At 40.1% G+C, this 18,524-nt stretch overlaps 1 long non-coding RNA gene across 1 annotated transcript in view; it reads right to left on the bottom strand.

Moving 5' to 3' along the window:
- LOC116282981 (uncharacterized) overlaps positions 1 to 18,524 on the bottom strand; it is a 31,746-nt gene that overhangs the window by 2,312 nt on the left and 10,910 nt on the right. The window contains exon 2 of the long non-coding RNA XR_012079226.1: positions 4,842 to 5,004. This is a non-coding gene — a long non-coding RNA (uncharacterized lncRNA). The remainder of the gene's footprint in view (positions 1 to 4,841; positions 5,005 to 18,524) is intronic.

Here is an 18,524-nt window from a genome sequence, read left to right as displayed (position 1 = left end):
TTGATTCAGGGTACAATCAAGCTCTGTTGTTTGCTGTTACTCCCATCCTTTTCTACACTTCATCAAATTTCATCATCACAATCAACTCTGTCCTCTTCCTCTTCCTCTTTTTATTTGTGGATTGTGATATTGTTTGTTTGAATCAATGCTGAATTAACAAATTGAAAAATCTAAACACAATCTTCCTTGTATTATCTGTTCTCAAATATTCTTTGTCTGCAAAAGATACTGTTGCTATGAAAACCTGTATTGTCACTTCATTTATGTCACTTCAATTCAGATCATTCCCACTGGTTCATAGAGGTGAATTTATAATTTCATCAGAAATCTGGTTTCTTATGTGATTCTCTCTTTTTAAAAAAGCATAATACTAATATAACACAATTATAGAAATTTGGGAAAATAGAATTTTTTAATCACTCAAAATCCTCCTCTCCCCCAAAACTCCATTCAGTCAACAATTAGGATTTAAGTGTATCTCTCACCAGATTTCTGTGCCTGTGTATGTTTTAATGTAGTTGTAAACAATTTGCACACATAACTTTGCAGACTGCACTGTTCTCTTAAGTCAGTATTGCTCCATAGTCTTCCTAACCTTCCTTTATAAGGTCTACATAAAAGTTCATCAAGTCTTTCTGCAATTATTTAAACTTTCTCCTACATTTGGACATTGACATTTCTTTCAGTGTCATATTTATGTAAATAAAAGGCCATGACAAGAAATTTTTGTCAAAATACATCTTGTGTACATATTTTGGATTATTTTTTTCTTTTTGATTGAATGAAAGATTCTTCAAATTCTACAAACATGATTTCATAGAATCCCATATAACTTTTTCCCCCTTACCCCCTATATTGCCCCTCCCCACTCCCTTCTCCCTGCTAGTAACCACTAGTTTGTTCTCTGTATCTGTGAGCGTTTTGGATTATTTTAGAGCTGAGATTTCCAGGTTACAGAGTGTGAGCTTTTCCACAAATTGCTTCCCTGAAGTGGTCCTGCTGTTCCCATTGTCCCACGGCAATGTTTGAAGGCACTGAGTGGCTGATGTACCCTAGACTCATGTTGGAATTCTGTAGCAATAACCACCAGATCCGGCTAACTTTTTTTTCCCCTAAAAGGTTAGCCTTAGTTGCAACCTTTGTGTCTACTGCAAGCAGACAAGCTGACAAGTGCCTGTTCTGACCTATGTATAAAATTTTCTAAAAGGTCACCTGGGACAATGGTATCTCAAATGCCATCTATATAATTAAAAATAACTCTTAGTTCATGGTCATACCCTTGGATTTGCACATTTTAAATTACAACTGTGTTCAAATTTGGGGAGCAAGGGGGAAAGTTTTATTTTTTAATCTATATTATTATAAACACACTTCTTGAAGATTGAATTCTTAAGAACACTGTGTTAGGGGCTCCTGCATCTTTCCTTAAGTATAAGAGGAACATATTGAGAAATGTCAAAATATGAGAAATTAAATATAAAGATAATGGAAACCAATCTGTTTGGGGTGGAGTGCTTAATTAAATAAAATTTTATTAAAAATCACTATAAATTTTGTTTGTTCTACCAAAGTGGGTTAACTGGGGCATATGTGGGAAGTAATTAAGTGGTTGTAAAACTTGCAGAGACATATGAACAAGGATGTCCTTTGCAGCACTGAAGAGGCAAAAAAAACCCTCAAAACAGACCAAAAGGCCATCGTTAAGGGACTGGTTGAATAACTGTTGTCACATGCATACTATGGAATGCAATGCAGCAAATGAAATATAGGCTTTTTCTCTGCCCATTTAGCTGGAGAGATTTCCACAAGATACTGCTAGTGGGAAATAAGATGTAGAGATTATATAATAAAAACAAGAGGCAAAAATAGCCTGTGTGAATATAATTTTAAATAAACATATCATTAACATGGGTTATCTGTGGGCAGGAGGGGGTAAGAGGAAGCTGGAAGGGAGAAGGAACTAGGAAAAAGAAAAGAAAAAAAGACTTCATTCTTACAGACAGCTTGAACAAGTTTTAATGAATGGACAGTAAAAGAAGCAAGAAGATATATCCCCTCCAAACACAGTGGGAGAGGCTTAGTTCAAAACTTCCCCAGGTTGACTTCCCAAGTGGCCCCACTTAAAGGTCATCAGTATCAGAGACTGATACCAGATTCAACTTTCTATCCTTTGTACTTAGGTGTATATAAGATAGGATAAGAGGCAGCACTGAGTTCCCTTAAAATAAATAAACAAAAATAAAACTTCAGTATCACTCATTTTTACAGCTGCAATTTATATAATTGTGTTCATGTATTAATAGGGCAATCAGTGATCCTCTTGACTGATGGACATTTAGATAATTTCCAGAGATAGAGAGGAAAAAGAAAAAACCTATTGCATCAATGAGTCTGGAATATGTTTTAAGGAGAACGTGGATTTTAAATTGATATTTTTCTTTTGAATGTGTATCATAAATTAATGTGAGCGTGTATTAAAATGTAAAGCAAGCAGATCTTTTGACACTGATACATCATTACTGAAAATTTATTAGAAAAAATAAATGTATGTGTGTCTAAAAGAAACTTTACAGGATGAAAGTAGACACACTGTATTAGTCAGAGTTCTCTACAGAGACAAAACCAACAGGATCTACATCTATCTGACTGACTATATATACATACATTATGTATATATATATATATCTTTTTTTCATTGTGCAAGGTTTATTTGTTGTTTTAGCTGTATAACACTTGGATAGTTGGCTGCATTATTCATGTAGATTTTTCTTTTTACGTTACATTGCAATGTACACTCTTCTGATACATATAGTACAGAAAATAAGATTCTTTAGAACAGCTATACACAAGACATGCAATAATGGATTTATATATTGGATCCCAGGATGTGATTAATCGAAGGGGAAAAAAAAAAGTTGGACTAGTCATCTTGGCTAAAGGAACCAGAAGTTACATAACACACAGTAAACACATATCTTATCTACCTACGTATTTCTATCTATCGAGAAAGAGAGAGAGATTTTAAGGAATTGGTTCATGTAATTGCAGAGGCTGGCAAATGGCAAGTCCAAAATCTGCAGGGTAGGTGGACAGGCTGGATGCCCAAGAAAGAACTGATGTTTCAGCCTGAGTTTGAAAGCCGTCTGGAGACAGAATTCCCTCTCCCTTGGGGGAAGTCTTTTTCCCTGAAAGCCTTCAACTTTCACATTATGAAAGGTCACTTGCTTCACTCAAAGTCTACCGATTTAAACGTTCATCTTATTTTTAAAAAATACCTTCACAGCAACGTGCAGCCTGGTATTTGACCAAATCTCTGGGTATGGTGGCCTAGCCAAGTTGGCACATCAAATTAACCACCCCAATGAGCAAACAATGTCATTTCAAAAATGCCAAGACCGTTTCACTTACCATTTTTAAATGGGCTGGGTAAGATGACCACATTTTCTCTTAAGTTGCATTAGGAAATATAATCAGAACACTCTCAGCATTCAAGGTTCTTGAAACTCTGGCCTTGATCCCAATTTCCTTCACCGACTTGGCTGAGAGTTCGTGTGCACTTGTAAAAGCTTGGTGGTGTGGCTATTAGCAAATTTCCTGAGTGTGTCATATAGATTTACGTATATTCAAAGCTCTCTGCATGTGCCTTTCTATGGGATTAGTCATCTTTCTCTGTCTTTCTCTTCCAGCCATTCTCATCTCTCCTGGGGGCTCAGAAATCCCTTGTGTCCTTCAAGCCTCAGCTGAGATATTTTTGCTTCCTAGAAACTTCCCCATGTCCACTACCTTCTCCCATCTCTCCAAGTCCTGCTCCCATCCCAAGTGTGGTGAAGTGCTCCTCTTTGGTGTTCCCATTGTCCCCCTTGCATCCTCCCCCCCACCACATACACTCTCCCATCCTAGCACCTCCATCACTGTATTTTAATTTCCTGTTGATACATCTGTTTTCCCCCCAATAGACTGTGATGGCAGGGATGATAGCTTCTCCGTTATTATATTCCCAGTGCCTCGGCAGTATTTATTAGAAGAATTAATAATTAAACTGTGCATTCGTTATAAAGTTTTTCAGAGAATCTTGCCCAGCTTCTCCAGTCCACTGCTGCAAAAGGTAGTTTCATCTTGTATTTTGAAGGATCAGGATCACTTCCTTTAAAGGGTGTGCAAGCATCTTAAAGGCACAGAAACCACTGTTGCTATTCACACACTGCGAATTTTCAGAAAGCAGCGTAAAGACTGGGCAGTCTTTTGAGGGACGAGCCTGCTGTGCTATTTTGATTAAAGTGAAGATTGATGTCCCAAGGCAGCCCTTAATGAGGCCTTCGATGCTCTCATAAAATTTCCACCTAAAATAAACACTTTGGGAGTGTTTGGCCCAGCTCCTAATCCCCCAACCCCTTTTTCTTGGAACTGCCTCTGATCCCCCAGGGCAGCCTGCTGGCAGCCACGTTTGTACCATGTGACAGTGTAAGATTGGACCAGGGGTGAGCACCTGTCCCTGGGGCAACCCGATTCTCTCTGTCTGGCTCAGAGAAACCAGCAAATTAGTCTCAACCTGTAGCTGAAAGCCAGAGCCATATTCTCTCCCATGAATGGAAGGAAGAGAGAAAAGTTTGTCTCTGGTGATAAAGACTAAAAAGGAGATAAGGGATGGAGCGGACTCTTTCCAGCGCCTGGATTCAGTCCTCCCTCGGGTGGCTGTGAGCCCACTCGGGATTTCCATGAGACTCTCCTCTATTTTTATCATAAACTCCCCTTTTCAACTGGATTTCTAGTCCTCACACCCAAAAGAGCGCTACTGAATTTTCCAGTCCATGGAGAGCAAGAGCAGAAAGTCCCTGACTTACCTGGCAAAGGCGCTGCTTACACAGCCATCCTCACGCCTTCTCCCTGTGCCACATAACAGGGGAGGGGGAAGAGGGACTGGATGGCAGAGCCTCGTGGATGTCTGAGCTCCGCTGCATGAACCTGTACATCCCTGGAACTTCATCCTGCTTCAGTGTTTCCCACCTGTGCAACAAAGACAGTATTTGCTGAACCTTCCCCATCTAAGTGATATGAGGCTTAAGTAAGAAATGTTTGCTATGCATGTTGAATTTCTCAGGTCAAAAAAAAATGGCAAATGATACTCAGTATGACTTGGTAATTCACCATTCAGGGAAATAGATTTTCCAGGGACACCCTCTTTGAGCACTTGGAATGCTCAGCTACATATTTCACCTAAATGTGAACGAAGAATCTGGGCCTATATGTGTGACGTTTTGATCTACAATTTCCCTACTTGCGAATCAAGATTTCACACTTGTGATAAATTTTGAATCGCCCACCATAATACCAGAGAGGGGAAGAAAAATGAATTAGGACAATTTGCATATTTTCCAAAGCCTTTGTTTTCAGACAGAATTGTGGACCTCCTCCCTAGCAAATGCTGGTTTCAGTTTCCCTTCTTCTTCCAGGTAAAGCAGAAGGGAATACAAGTCTCTGCTTTAAGAGCGTGGCGCCACCTGCGATATGAGGAACCCACGACAAGATGTGCCAACAAGAATTCATAGAGGAATTGCCTCCTAGAGTTTCACCACCTAAGAATTAACCAGGAGAAATCTTGGTAAGACTTGCAACGAGAAAGACCATCAGCAGAAGCATAGTTACAATGACGCAAATAAGGCTTCAACTTCAGGGCCCCGCATGTGGGTAGATCCCGGTGAGGGCTGGGAGGTCTTGGAAATGGTAGAGGGTTCCAGAAGGGGAGGGGAAGCCAGGCAACAATCAGGAACAATTTCAAGGTATTTCTGGTCAATCACCTAGAAAATTCTCAGAAGAAAGGGACCAAGAACTCCAAGACTCAGCAATTTTTTGTGACTTTTTTTCCTTCTGAGGAAATACTTAGTATTTTTAAAAGTACTTTTAGTACTTAATTTTGCATTTGTAAGTCATTTTTCCTAAAGAGGGCACCTGAAATTGTATAAACAGAGGCCCCGCAAATTCTGGATGTGCACTGAAGGTTAGGACTTGCCATAAACAAACTGTAAAGTCCTTCTTCCCCCGCCCTCTGACTCGCTCCCTTTCTGCCCAATTATCCTGAGTTCTAACTGTGCAGACCTTGCTCAGGTCAGGCTCTACCCAGTCTCTGAAGGACCCCCACACACACACCAGTCCTCTCCATTTCTCCTCATCAAAACCAACATGTCCTTCCTGTTCTCTTAGGACTGAGCTGCCCCACTACACATTTCCAAGGTGACAATTCGTTTTCTAAGTGACTAGAGTTCTATCAAGGTGTTACAGCCTGAAAAATGGGTTGAAATAATGGGTTACACTGAGGATACACAGTCTTAGCCCAAATGAATAAACTTCAGTTGAATTGAATTAAAAAAAAAACTTTTAGTGTTTATTTCACATTACAAAATGCATATTTAATTGAGAAATTTTAGTAAACACAGAGAAACACAAAGAAGGTTATAAAAATCACGCCGTAACAAAAGACAAAACAAAATAAAATAAAGCACCAGTAATTTCATTACCTCTTGCTAATCCCTATTAACATGTTCTTTAGGACCGTTTTTTTCCCCCTAAGCATATATAGATATATAACATGTGATTTCTGCAAAAATGGAATCAGAATGTAACAGTATTTTGAAACCTATTTTTTTCACTTAATAATCTTTTGTAAAAGCTAAAACAATAAAACTGTTAGAATAAAACATTGTAGAAAATCTTCACAGCATTGTATTTGTCAACGAGTTTATTAGGATATGAAGCCAAAAGCACAGGCAACAAAAGCAAAAATAGATAAACTGGACTTTACCAGAATTAAGAACTTTTGTGCATCAAAAGATACTCTAAAGAAAGCAAAAGATAACCTATAGAATGAGAGAAAATATTGCAAATCATATATATGATAAGAGAGTAATGCCCAGAATATATAAAGAATTCCTGAAACGAATAACAAAAACAACCCAATTTAAAAATGAGCTAAAGACTTGTATAGAATTTCTCCTAAGAAGATATACAAATGGTCAATAACATATGAATTAATGCTCAACATCGTTAGTCGTTAGGTAAATGCAAATGAAAACCATGAGGATATACCACTTCATGTTAGGATGCTATAATGAAAAGAAAGAAAGAGAGGAAAGAAGAAGGGAGGATGGGAGAAAAGAGAGGGAGAGAGAAAGAGAGAGAGAGAGAGAGAGAGAGAAAGAAAGAAAGAAAGAAAGAAAGAAAGAAAGAAAGAAAGAAAGAAAGAAAGAAAGAAAGAAAGAAAGAAAGAAAGAAAGAAAGAAAGAGAGAGAGAAAGAGAGAAAGAAAGAGAGAAAGAGGGAGGGAGGGAGGAAGGAAAGGAAAGAAAGAAAAGAGAAAAGATGAAGAGAAAGAAAGAAAGAGGAAGGGAGGAAGGAAGGAAGGTAGGAAGGAGAAGTGGAGAAATTTGAACCCTCATGAATTGCTAGTGGGAATGTAAAATAGCACAGTCACCATGGAAAACAATCTGGCAGTTGCTCAAAAAGTTAAATGTAGAGACAGCAGATGACCCAGCAATTCTTCCCCTCGGTATATATCCAAAGGAATTGAAAGCAGGGACTTAAATAGTCATTCAAACACCAATGCTTATAGCGACATTATTCACAATAGCCTAAAAGTGAACAACCCAAGTGGCCATCAACAGATTAATGGATAAGCAAAATGTGGTGTATATATGCTTTGAAAACATTTTACTTGGGGACATAAGCCAGGTGAATAAAAACAAGTATTGTATGATTCTCTTTATATGAGGTGACTAGAATAGGCAAATTCATAGAGACAGAAAGTATAATAAAGGTTACCAAGGGCTGAGAGAAAGGAGAAGGGGGGGTTATTGTTTAATGAGCACAAAATTTGTTGGGAATGAGGAAAAAGTCTTGGGTATAGATAGTCGTGATGGTTACACAACATTGCAAATGCAAGCCACTGAATTATACATTTACAAGTGGTCAAAGTGATAAATATTGTGATATATTTTACAAAAAAAAATTTCTTTTGAACTAGTAACTTTCATTCCTCACGAAATGTCATTAAGAGAATGAAAAGTAAAACCGCAGCGTGTGAGAAGATATTTACAGGACATCGAACTGACAAAGAGCTCACATCCATAATATCACAAGAACCATTACAAATCAATGCAGAAAAAGATTAACAAAATAAGCAGATGGGCAAGAGACTTGAATAGGCATTTTACAATGAGAAAACCAGTGGTCCCCTAAACCTTTGAAAAGATGTTCAACTGCTTTAGTCATCTGAGAAATGCAAATTAAAATCTCAAGGGGTTTATTCCTCAGTGTAGCTAAAATTAAAAGGACTATTACCAAGTATTGGCAGAGATGTGAAAAAACGAACTCTCACACACTGGCTGGTGAGTGTGTAAATTGGTGGCTTCACCTTAGAAAACTATTTAGCAGGATTTAGTAAAGCTGGACACAGGCATATGCTAGGACCCAATAATTCCATTCCTAGGCATATGCAATAGAAACATGTACATATATGCACCAAAAGACATGTACAAGAATGTCAATAGCATTATTAGTCATACCCCAAGTTGGAAACAAAATGTCTAGTGATAGAATGAAAAAGATAAATTGTGGGGAAGTCCTACAGTGGAATAACATACAGCGGTAAAAATGAACAAATGATACCCAATAGCATAGATGAATCTCACAGACATCATGCTGAACAAGAGATGCTAGACACCAAAAAAATACAGAATGTATTATTCCAGTTATTTGAATTTCAAAACCAAACAAAGCTATCTCTGGTGTTAGAAAAGAACAGCAGTTGCCCTTGGGGTGAGGGGTTGGGGACTTCTAGGACAGTAAGGGCTGGGGGGCTGGGGTGTTCTTGCCCTACGTGGCAACCACACAGGAGTATTCACTCTGGGATAAGTCACTGAACTGTGCACTTAGGACTTGTGCGTGCAAGTATTATGTTATTCTTCAATAAAAAAAAAGCTTGAAAAACAAAAATAGATATATTTGACTACAATGACATCTTCATCCTAAGTGCATCCCAGCCGTGTGGCTCTGATATCCACCACTGTGTTTCTTCAGGTCCAGAGAAATCCACTCATCAGCTCCTCAAAGCCCACAGAGATCCAAATACACACAGTGGTCTTCGGCTCATAGTCCCAAGTCTACTGCTGCCCAAATGTGTGCCAACACCTACCTGCAAAGGCAGACAAGGGGCTTGATATTTGAGACCTGCCCCATTTTTCCTTTCCTTGGCTCCAAAGCCTTCTGAAGGTATGGCCTGTTGCCTCTCAAAACCTGCCTCCTCCAATCCTAAAATCACACATGATTTTCCCCACACCATCTGAACTTTTTGGATCATGTGCCTGAAAAAGCTTCCCACCTCATTAGTAAGGAGAGATTATCACAGATTCCACACCCTGTCTCCAAAGCAGACTCATCCTGTAACTGAATCACCTCAGCAACTCGTGAGCTGGGGTAGCAGCCTTGAATAAATCTTTAACCTTTCAGAAGTGAAGGATTAAAAATAATACCTGCCTTTCCGGTTTATTCCAAGGATAAGGGATAATACGTGTAAACACCAAGCACAGAGATTTGCACTTTGCTCGATAATTTGATTCTTGCTAAAAAGCAACAGCAGAAACAAAAAACACCCCCTTGCTAAAGCCTTAGGCTTCTCCTGGGCTTTGATGTTAACTCCTTATTAGTGAGACAGGGAAGGCGTGCCAGAGCTGGAAAGCGTGAAAATCGGAGGCAGGCAGGAAACACAGGCGTCATCTGGCCAGTCTTCCAAACAAAGCAGGGCCCCTCTGCCAGTCCACCTCAGGGACCACCTGCTTCCATCCTTCCCATCACAAGAAACTCACCCCTTCACACTGCAGCCCACTCAACTCTATTAATATTTATCAATTTATTCAACAGGTATTTATGGAACACATGGCATACGCTGGACACTGTACCAGGTGTTGTAGGTGCAATGATGGACAAGACAGGGGCTCTTGGCACTTAGGACCCAGTGGGGGTCAAAAGCTCTCCCTTTTAGGAAGTTCTTTGTATAACAGTATGTTGAACAAGCAGGACTTGTGTCCAAAGCCGCTGGATTTCATTTCCACTGTTCCTTCACGTTCTGGACCCCTCGGGTAATACAAGGTCCTGCATGGGCACTGGGGCACCCAGTCTCCTGTAGTTACAGCTCTCCCACATCCACTCAGTGCTCCAGCTCCTCACTTCCCCTCTGCCCTGCTCAGACCAGTTGCAGGTGGAAAGCCCCAGGCCAGCTTCTTTCCTCTTCCTCCCTCCCCCACTTGCTAATTGCTAACATTGACTTCCCCTCCCCCCAGGGTCTGACATGGATGAGAAGGGAGGCAGGTAAGAAGAGGCCAGAAGGTTCTTATTTGAAGGGCACTGTGCATGCTCCCTCTGGGCTCTCTGGGGCTGGCCGGTGTTCAAAGTTCATCTTTCCTTTCATGGGTTTTTCTGTAGTTCCTTTGAGGATGGAGAGACCATCACCTGCCATTCTCTTGGCCCAGTGTCTCTGGCATGTTTGTTCCTCCAGTGTAGTACCTCTCAGATGGGATCTACCATGACTCCACCCACTGCTGCTCATGCTCATGGCCAGAAGCCAGTCTGTACAAAACCCTCAGGCATCCTTTGCCCTAACAGCTGGGAGTGTGGGGCTCACCTCCTCATCCGCCTCTCTTTACTCATGCATCAGTTGACCAGCCCACTACTTCCCCTTCCCTGTAGATTTCTCAGGTGGGAGTCAGACTGACTGCCCCTCCCCAAAGTGCAGGGGCATAAATTAAGTTTCTGAATAGCCCTTCTCTCTTGATTTAAGGACAATGGAGAATCGCCCCCACTAGCAACATACTAAGGTTTGGGGGCAGGGGGTGAGGAGCATTCCAGCACAGCTCTGTCACTAGGAGGTGCAGTGATTACAATTAAAAATCATAATGAAACCAATCAAATGTTGGCTTAATTTTTATTACCAAATTCTGACTGTGCTAAACAATATTGGTGATCAATACGTCTCCTGGCTGGGGCAGGCCATTCCAGATACACCTCTTGATACACTGCTACCCCATCTCTTCCCTTTGGTTTTTTGGGGGGTGGGACTTAAAGCACATCTATAGCTCTCTCTAACAATCCTCTCCACTGATGGTTACACAGTCCAGCCTTTGAGTACTCTTGATGTGGGTGAGGGTAGCAAGAGCCATCAAGTCAATTTTATTATATCACTTTTGAAAATGAACTTCTTAAAACTGGTCCCTCACTATGAAATGTATCTTGGTGCATCACTTTCAACTTCCAACTTAAGAGGCGTTGCCCTCACATCAAGCTGGGATACGCCTTCCTGTAACCCCTATCTCCATCCTAGAGATAACAATACCTCTCCGAAGTAAGAATGTTCTGAGGATCCAATGAGTTAAGAAGCAAAGCACCTGGCTCAGGGTTTGGCACAGAGCAGGCACCCTGCTCCCCCACCCACTGCCCCTAGGGACTCAGAGGAAGGATGGAAAAGTGGTATCTTCCTCACCTGTGCATGGGTCTCCCCAGTCCACCCATCTGCCTGCCCCACTCATGGAAGGCCTTGTCATTTTTTCCCACCTATTCTTTTATTTTTTATTTTTTAGCCCCAAAAATAATAAAACCAAGAGTGTTTTAGTAGAACACTTAAGAAATGCTGACAAAGGTAAAGAAATGAAATTAAAGCACAGAAGAAAAGGGAACCCTCCTACACTGTTGGTGGGAATGTTGTTTGGTGCAGCCATTATGGAAAACAGTATGGAGATTCCTCAAAAGACTCAAAATAGACTTACTATATGATCCAGCAATCCCACTCCTGGGCATATATCCAGAGGGAACTCTAATTTGAAAAGATACATGCACCCCAATGTTCATAGCAGCACTATTTACAATAGCCAACACATGGAAACAACTTAAATGTCCATTGACAGATGACTGGATAAAGAAGTTGTGGCATAGTTATACAATGGAATACTACTCAGCAATAATAAAGAATAAAATAATGCCACTTTGCAACAACATGGATGAATCTGGAGAGCATCATTCTAAGTAAAGTAAGCCAGAAAGAAAAAGAAAAATACCATATGATATCACTCACATGTGGAATCTAAAAAAACAAAGACAGAGCAACTTATTTACAAAACAGAAAACAAACTTACAGTTACCAGGGAGGAAAGGGGGTGGGAAGGGATAAATTGGGAGTTTGAAATTTGCAGATACTAACTACTATATATAAACAAGTTTATACTGTATAGCACAGAGAACTATATTAAATATCTTGTAGTAACCTATAATGAAAAAGAACTATGAAAACAAATATATGTATGTGTATGTATGACTGAACTATTATGCTGTATACCAGAAATTGATACATTATAAACAGACAATACTTCAACAAAAAACAAACAAATAAACAAAAAATTAAAGCACATATCTCACACAGAGAGGTAAACATTGTTAATAACATTTTGGGCATCAGTACATATTGATCTACCTTATCATGTTCAATGACCACTTAATACTCCATTATACAGACCCATCATCATTTTTAAACTTGCTCCCTTTTGATGGGTACTTAGGGAATCCCTGGTCTTTGGCCATCACTGCCAATGTTTCCATGAAGATCCTCACAATTATCAAAGTATGTTGTACCATGCTTCTGCAGGATGAGTTTCTGGAAGTGTGATTGCTGGGCCATATGCATGCACATCTTAAAGAATGCTTGATGTTGCTTGGAAGTTACCTAAATTGTTGCAGCAAAGTGTGTTATAGCTCAGCGTTACAGCTCAGTTGTGACAGAAATCTGGATCCAGGCAAGAGCTCAAGCAGCACTCGGAGAGTTGGAGAACTCAGGTTTATTACACTGGTGCGGCCAAAGGAGTTAACACTCCAAACTCTGGACCCCGTGCGTAGGTTTACACAGGCTTTTATAGGCTGCCACTCTACACTTTGCAACATCATATGCAAATAAGGTGTAACAAAAATTGACTAATTAGGAACAAGGTTTGTAGAAATGGACCAATCAGGAGTGGTAGAAATGGGCCAATCAGAAGTGGACTCAGGGAACCAATAGAATCTTAGGGGTAAGTTCCACTTTCTTAGAAGTAAGCTGTTTCAGAGGCAAAAAGCAAGATAATGCTGCTGGGCCAGGGAACCGGATGGTGCTGGCAGGAGAGTAATGGCCCTACCTGGGGATCCTGCTGGCCTTTTTCATAGGGCTTCCCAACTCAAAATGTCCATTGACAGGTGACTGGATAAAGAAGATGTGGTATATATACACACAATGAAATACTATTCAGCCATAAAATGTAATGAAATAATGCCTTTTGTAGCTACATGGATGGACCTAGAAATTATCATACTAAGTGAAGTAAGTCAGACAGAGAAAGACAAGCATCATATGATATCACTTATGTGTGGAATCTTAAAAAAAAAGTGATACAAATGAACTTATTTGCAAATCATAAATAAACTCACAGACATAGAAAACAAATTTATGGTTACCAAAGGAGAAAGCGGGGAGGGATAAATTAAGAGTTTGGGATTAGCAGATACACTTACCTACATATAAAATGGATAAACAACAAGGACATACTGTACAGCCGAGGGAACTATAGTCAACATTTTGTAATAACCTATAATGGAAAAAACCTGAAAAAGAATATATACATATGCATAACTGAATCACTTTGCTGTACACCTGAAACTAACACAACGTTGTAAATCAATTATACTATAATTAAAAAGAAAAAAGTGCTGGATGTTGCCAATCGCCCTCCAAGACGCTTAGGTCATTTTACACTCTTGCCAACATTATGCAAGAGATCCATTGCCCCACACACTCACCAGTACTGGATGAAATCACTCTTTAATTTTAGCCACTCTAATTGGTGTTTTTTGTCTAATTTTTGTTGTTGTTAAATTCAGTGATAGGACAGAGATTTCCAGTTCTCCTCCTGCATCCAATCCCATAATCCAGTCTTCCATGTCAGTACAACTTCTAGTTGGGCATTTGTTCACCCAGCCAAAGGGATATTCCTTAGAGTCTCTTAAAGCTGGATGTGTAGCCATGTGGCTGAGATCTGGCCATGTATGTGTCCAGGTGTAGGTGTAAGAGAAGTGTGTGATATCTGTGTTATGCTCTTAAAGGAAAGGGGCGTTCCCTCTCCTTCCCCTTTTACTAGACCATTGGACACACTAGACTCTGTGCCAGCTGACTGTGGATGCAATGGCAAACGCTAGAGCAGTCGTCTTGGACCATGAGATGGATTCTGAACACTGAGAACACAGGGAAACAAGATACCTGATATCTCACATCCTCAACACTCCAGAATCACCATATACTGGCTCTGAGCCATTGACCCATATTTTTATATGAGGACAGAACAAGTCTTCCTTCTTTAAGCCACTGTATTTTGAGGCCTCCTGGTCACAGCCCACAGACTTGAGTAATAGAGGTAGGAATTAGGAAGGCTTTTTAAAACGCACTGACACTGACTTTTGCCCTAGAAATTCTGCCAGCCTCTTTTCCCAACTGGGTTTAACTTCCTTGAGAGCAGGACCTTATCTCACTAGATATTTAATGTTTGATTACAAGTGCTCTGCCAGTTTTCTGGCCACTCACAGTGAGGGGAACCCACCTTTACACACTTTCATTACTCCTAGAGATGACCTCTTTCCCAGATCAGGTGCAACATGACACCAGGACCAAAGGAGAAATAGAAAACTATATCCAAAATGTGGGGGGCAGGGTATAGCTCAGTGGTAGAGTGTGTGCTTAGCATGTATGTTGTCCTGGGTTCAACCCCCAGTACCTCCATTAAAAAATAATAATAATAAATAAATAAACCTAATTACTTCTCCAAGAAGAAACAAACAAAATAATAATAAATAAAATTTTAAATAAACATTTAAAAAATGTGCAGCACAGCAATCATTGTGCTTTATGCAGTTTAAAAATTCTTATAGAATTTGTGTTATTTCTCAGAGCTATTTTTTTTTTAAGTTAAGGATTCAATAGACCATGAGCACCAATACAGCAAAACTCTTGTTATCCACTTTCTGGACATTCCCATGGTTCCTGAGCAAAGCAGCGGGGAGCGCCAGGGGAGGCTGACAATAACAAACGCATGTGTTGATGTGCCAAGTCATTCCTGAGATGATTCTTCTAAACTGCAGGTCTACTCTCAGCTGCCAGACAGACTAACCCGCTGGGATAGAAGAATCCATGGAATCTGGGGGAAGCACCTTGGAATCTCCTGAAATCCACATAATTCTAAATCACAGATTTTTTTAAATTGAAGTATGGTTGATTTGCAATGTTTCAGGTGTACAGTCTGAGTCACAGCTCTTAATGATAAATGCCAGGAAGGATTTGACCTGGAATAAGGGTTCAGGGTGAGTTGGGGGTAAAAAAAGGTGTTTTACTAAAGCCTAGAGGAAAATGTGTGCTGGGTGAGTGAGAGCAGTTACAAAGTTGGTGCAAACTGTTAAGAAGTTGTAAATTTTAGCTCATTCTGGTATTTTCAGATAATGTGTGGGCTGCCCTTGTAGTGTGATGAGTTTGCTAGAGGTTTTTAAGGAGGAACTGGATGATCATTTTCAAGGAGACCGTTAAGGAGCTCGCCTCAGTCATGAATGATCAGACCACGTGACTTCCGTGTGACTCGTAATGATAAAATTCCACATCCCTATGCCTTACCCCAGGGACTCGTACTTTCAACCAAGACCTTATGAAGGTCATAAGAAGGCCTTTGTGTGTCATTTGTATTCTTTTCTAAAATGTCTCTAAACTTCCCAGATCATGTGTATTTCAGGGAGTATTGGGGGGTGGTAATATAGCTCAGTGGTAGAGTGCATGCTTAGCATGCATAAGGTCCTAGGTTCAATCCCCAGTACCTCCGTTAAAAAAAAAAATCATGTGTATTTAGAATGATGGATGATTAAAAATATCAATGATGCCTCTTAGATCTCTCTTCCCTAAGCAATTTAGAAACTTCTCTCCTAAATTTATCAAGGTAAATACTTTGTCAGCATAATAGAATCCTACCATGATCTCCAAAAGGCAGAGTTGTACATTGTGTGGCTTTGAGGCTAATAACAGCTTTACATGGGGTCAGTACATCCCATACACAGTCTAACATAAAGGTAGATTCAGGAAGAAATCCACAATGTGGCAGACACCAAGTGTGGCAAGTAATCATGATCTTTGTAGAATGAGCCACATGTCTTCTAGAGCTGTGGTTAAGGTTTTGGTTGGAAACTTCCCTCACCCTACCTCCATACCCCAGGACCCTTTTCTCAATCATAAGCACACCTCAACTTAGACTTGGAATGCACTAAAATACCAGTAAATGTAAAAAGTAAACACATCTAAGATAGATCCCTGCTCTCAAAGGACAAAATACACTTCCTAGTGACTGACAGTTGAAAACAGAAATGAACAAAGAGCTTCACCCACATGAGATCTGATCGTCCAAATCTATGAGGTTCTCTCCTCCAACTGGAGGCTGCGTGGCTGGCCTCCTCCAGTAAAGCCTATAACTGAATCATCAAATTCCACCCAACCATGTGTCACTTGAGGAAAATAATCAGAGCATCTAGGTGACTTCCCAAAGCTGCACAGCCCTTATGTGGTGGAATGAGGCAGGGAATTGCGATCTGCCTCCCTGTTCAGAGAATCTCTCATGTCATCAAATAAGTGCATTTGCTCTGTTGCATCCACAGTTTCTTAGTAAAGGAAACTGAAGACTGCTTCTGCCTTTGTGCTGTCTGCAATTCTAACACGCTTCAGTGAAATGATCTGCAGTAAGGTCTTTAGGTTCTATCATGGCAGTTTAAATGTCACTCATTTCAATTCCTATTGATTTTACCTTACATGCCTGCAAAGAGTAAAGAATGCATGCTAATGAGAAGAAAACCTGGCACAGAACTGACCATGGATATATTAAGATTATATAACATCACATCAAAAGTGTGGAAGTATCTAAAAAAAAAAAGACACAAATTTTATTTACAAACCAGAAACAGACTCACAGACATAGAAAACCAACTGTGGTTACCAGGGGTAAAAGGAGGGGATAAATTAAGAGTTTGGGATTAACTGATACACATTACTGTATGTAAAATAGATAAACAACAAGGACCTACTGTCACAGCACAGGAAAGTATGTTCAGTTTCTTGTGGTGAGCTGTAATGGAAAAGACTCTGAAAATATATATGTATGTATGCCAATGTATAACTGAATCACTTTGCTGTACACCTGAAATTAACACTGTGAATCAACTACACTTCAATTTTTTTAAAAAATTTTTAAGTGTAGAAGTAAATATACAGACATTAAGGAGAAACTCTCAGAAATCAAATCACTCAATGGTGAGCTGATGGATGTTTTAACAACAGGCGGCAGGGTGCAGGTGGGGACAGGAGCAAAGGTGCTAGCAGGAGCTGCTGATTTCTGTACTGTAAATACTGCCACCATGGCTGATTTCAAGCTATTGTGACATCACTGAATGCAGAGATGGGGGAAGATGTGGATAATTGGCTCCTTGAGTAGGTGTGAAGCAGCTCCAGCACACCACCAGATGTAGCACAGTTAAGGTTCATGCTATCTTCTTATTTACTGTTCTTTCTTTCTTGTATCAAGTACCTACTAGAAGCTAGGCATTGTGCTAGATACTGGGGATAAATAGAAAGTAAAAGGAAACATGGTCCTTATCCTCTCACCACAGTCTAGTGGTGAGGAAGACATCCAATCACAAAAGTATTAAAAAATGTAAAATTGTAACTGTGATAAATGTTAAGTGGGGGAAAGTATATGGTGCCAAGAGGTCATGGAGCTGGAGAATGGGCAGGGTCAGCTTGCCTGAGGGAGTGATCACTGAGTTGAGTTCTGAAGGAAGCTTTGAGGCATCATCATGCAGAGGAGGAAAAGACCTGATCAAGCCAGTGGCCAGAGCATGTGCAAAAGTCCTGTGGTGAGAGGAAAGTTGCCTATCGGATAGTAACATCTAGACGTGATCACCTTTGTTCTTTTCTTTTCCATGTTTCCTTAACTGTAAAGGTTTCAAAAATCAATCAGAAGCATCCTGGACTGCTGCAAAGATAATTAGGATTTTCATATCAGAAATGCAAAGATAAATACCTAATGGTCTATTTTTTCAATTTCTTAAAATGGGCTTCTGTGTTGAACCCCATGTCACAAATGATAGTTTTTGAATTTGCAGAACTAGGATTTATTGGGAGAGAAAAGGGTATCTCTTGAGACTTCAAAGGGAGAGAATGTAGAATTTAAGCCTTAGCTGCAAAATGGACAGGGATAAAAGAGATCAACCACACCTTTCCCTGGGTACTGGATGGAGATGTTGGAATAGGAGTGATCTTCCAGGAAGAAAACTGGCAGTTTCTGGGCAAGGGGAGCCGCAAGGAGAGGAGGAGATAAGAGCACCACCCTCTTCAGCACTGGGAGGCAGTGTGGAAACCAAGGCAACACTCTTAGTCCATTGACCAGT

Source organism: Vicugna pacos, chromosome 13, assembly GCF_048564905.1.
Source record: "Vicugna pacos chromosome 13, VicPac4, whole genome shotgun sequence".
Lineage (NCBI taxonomy): Eukaryota > Metazoa > Chordata > Mammalia > Artiodactyla > Camelidae > Vicugna > Vicugna pacos.
This window is presented reverse-complemented; position numbering and strand designations above follow the sequence as displayed.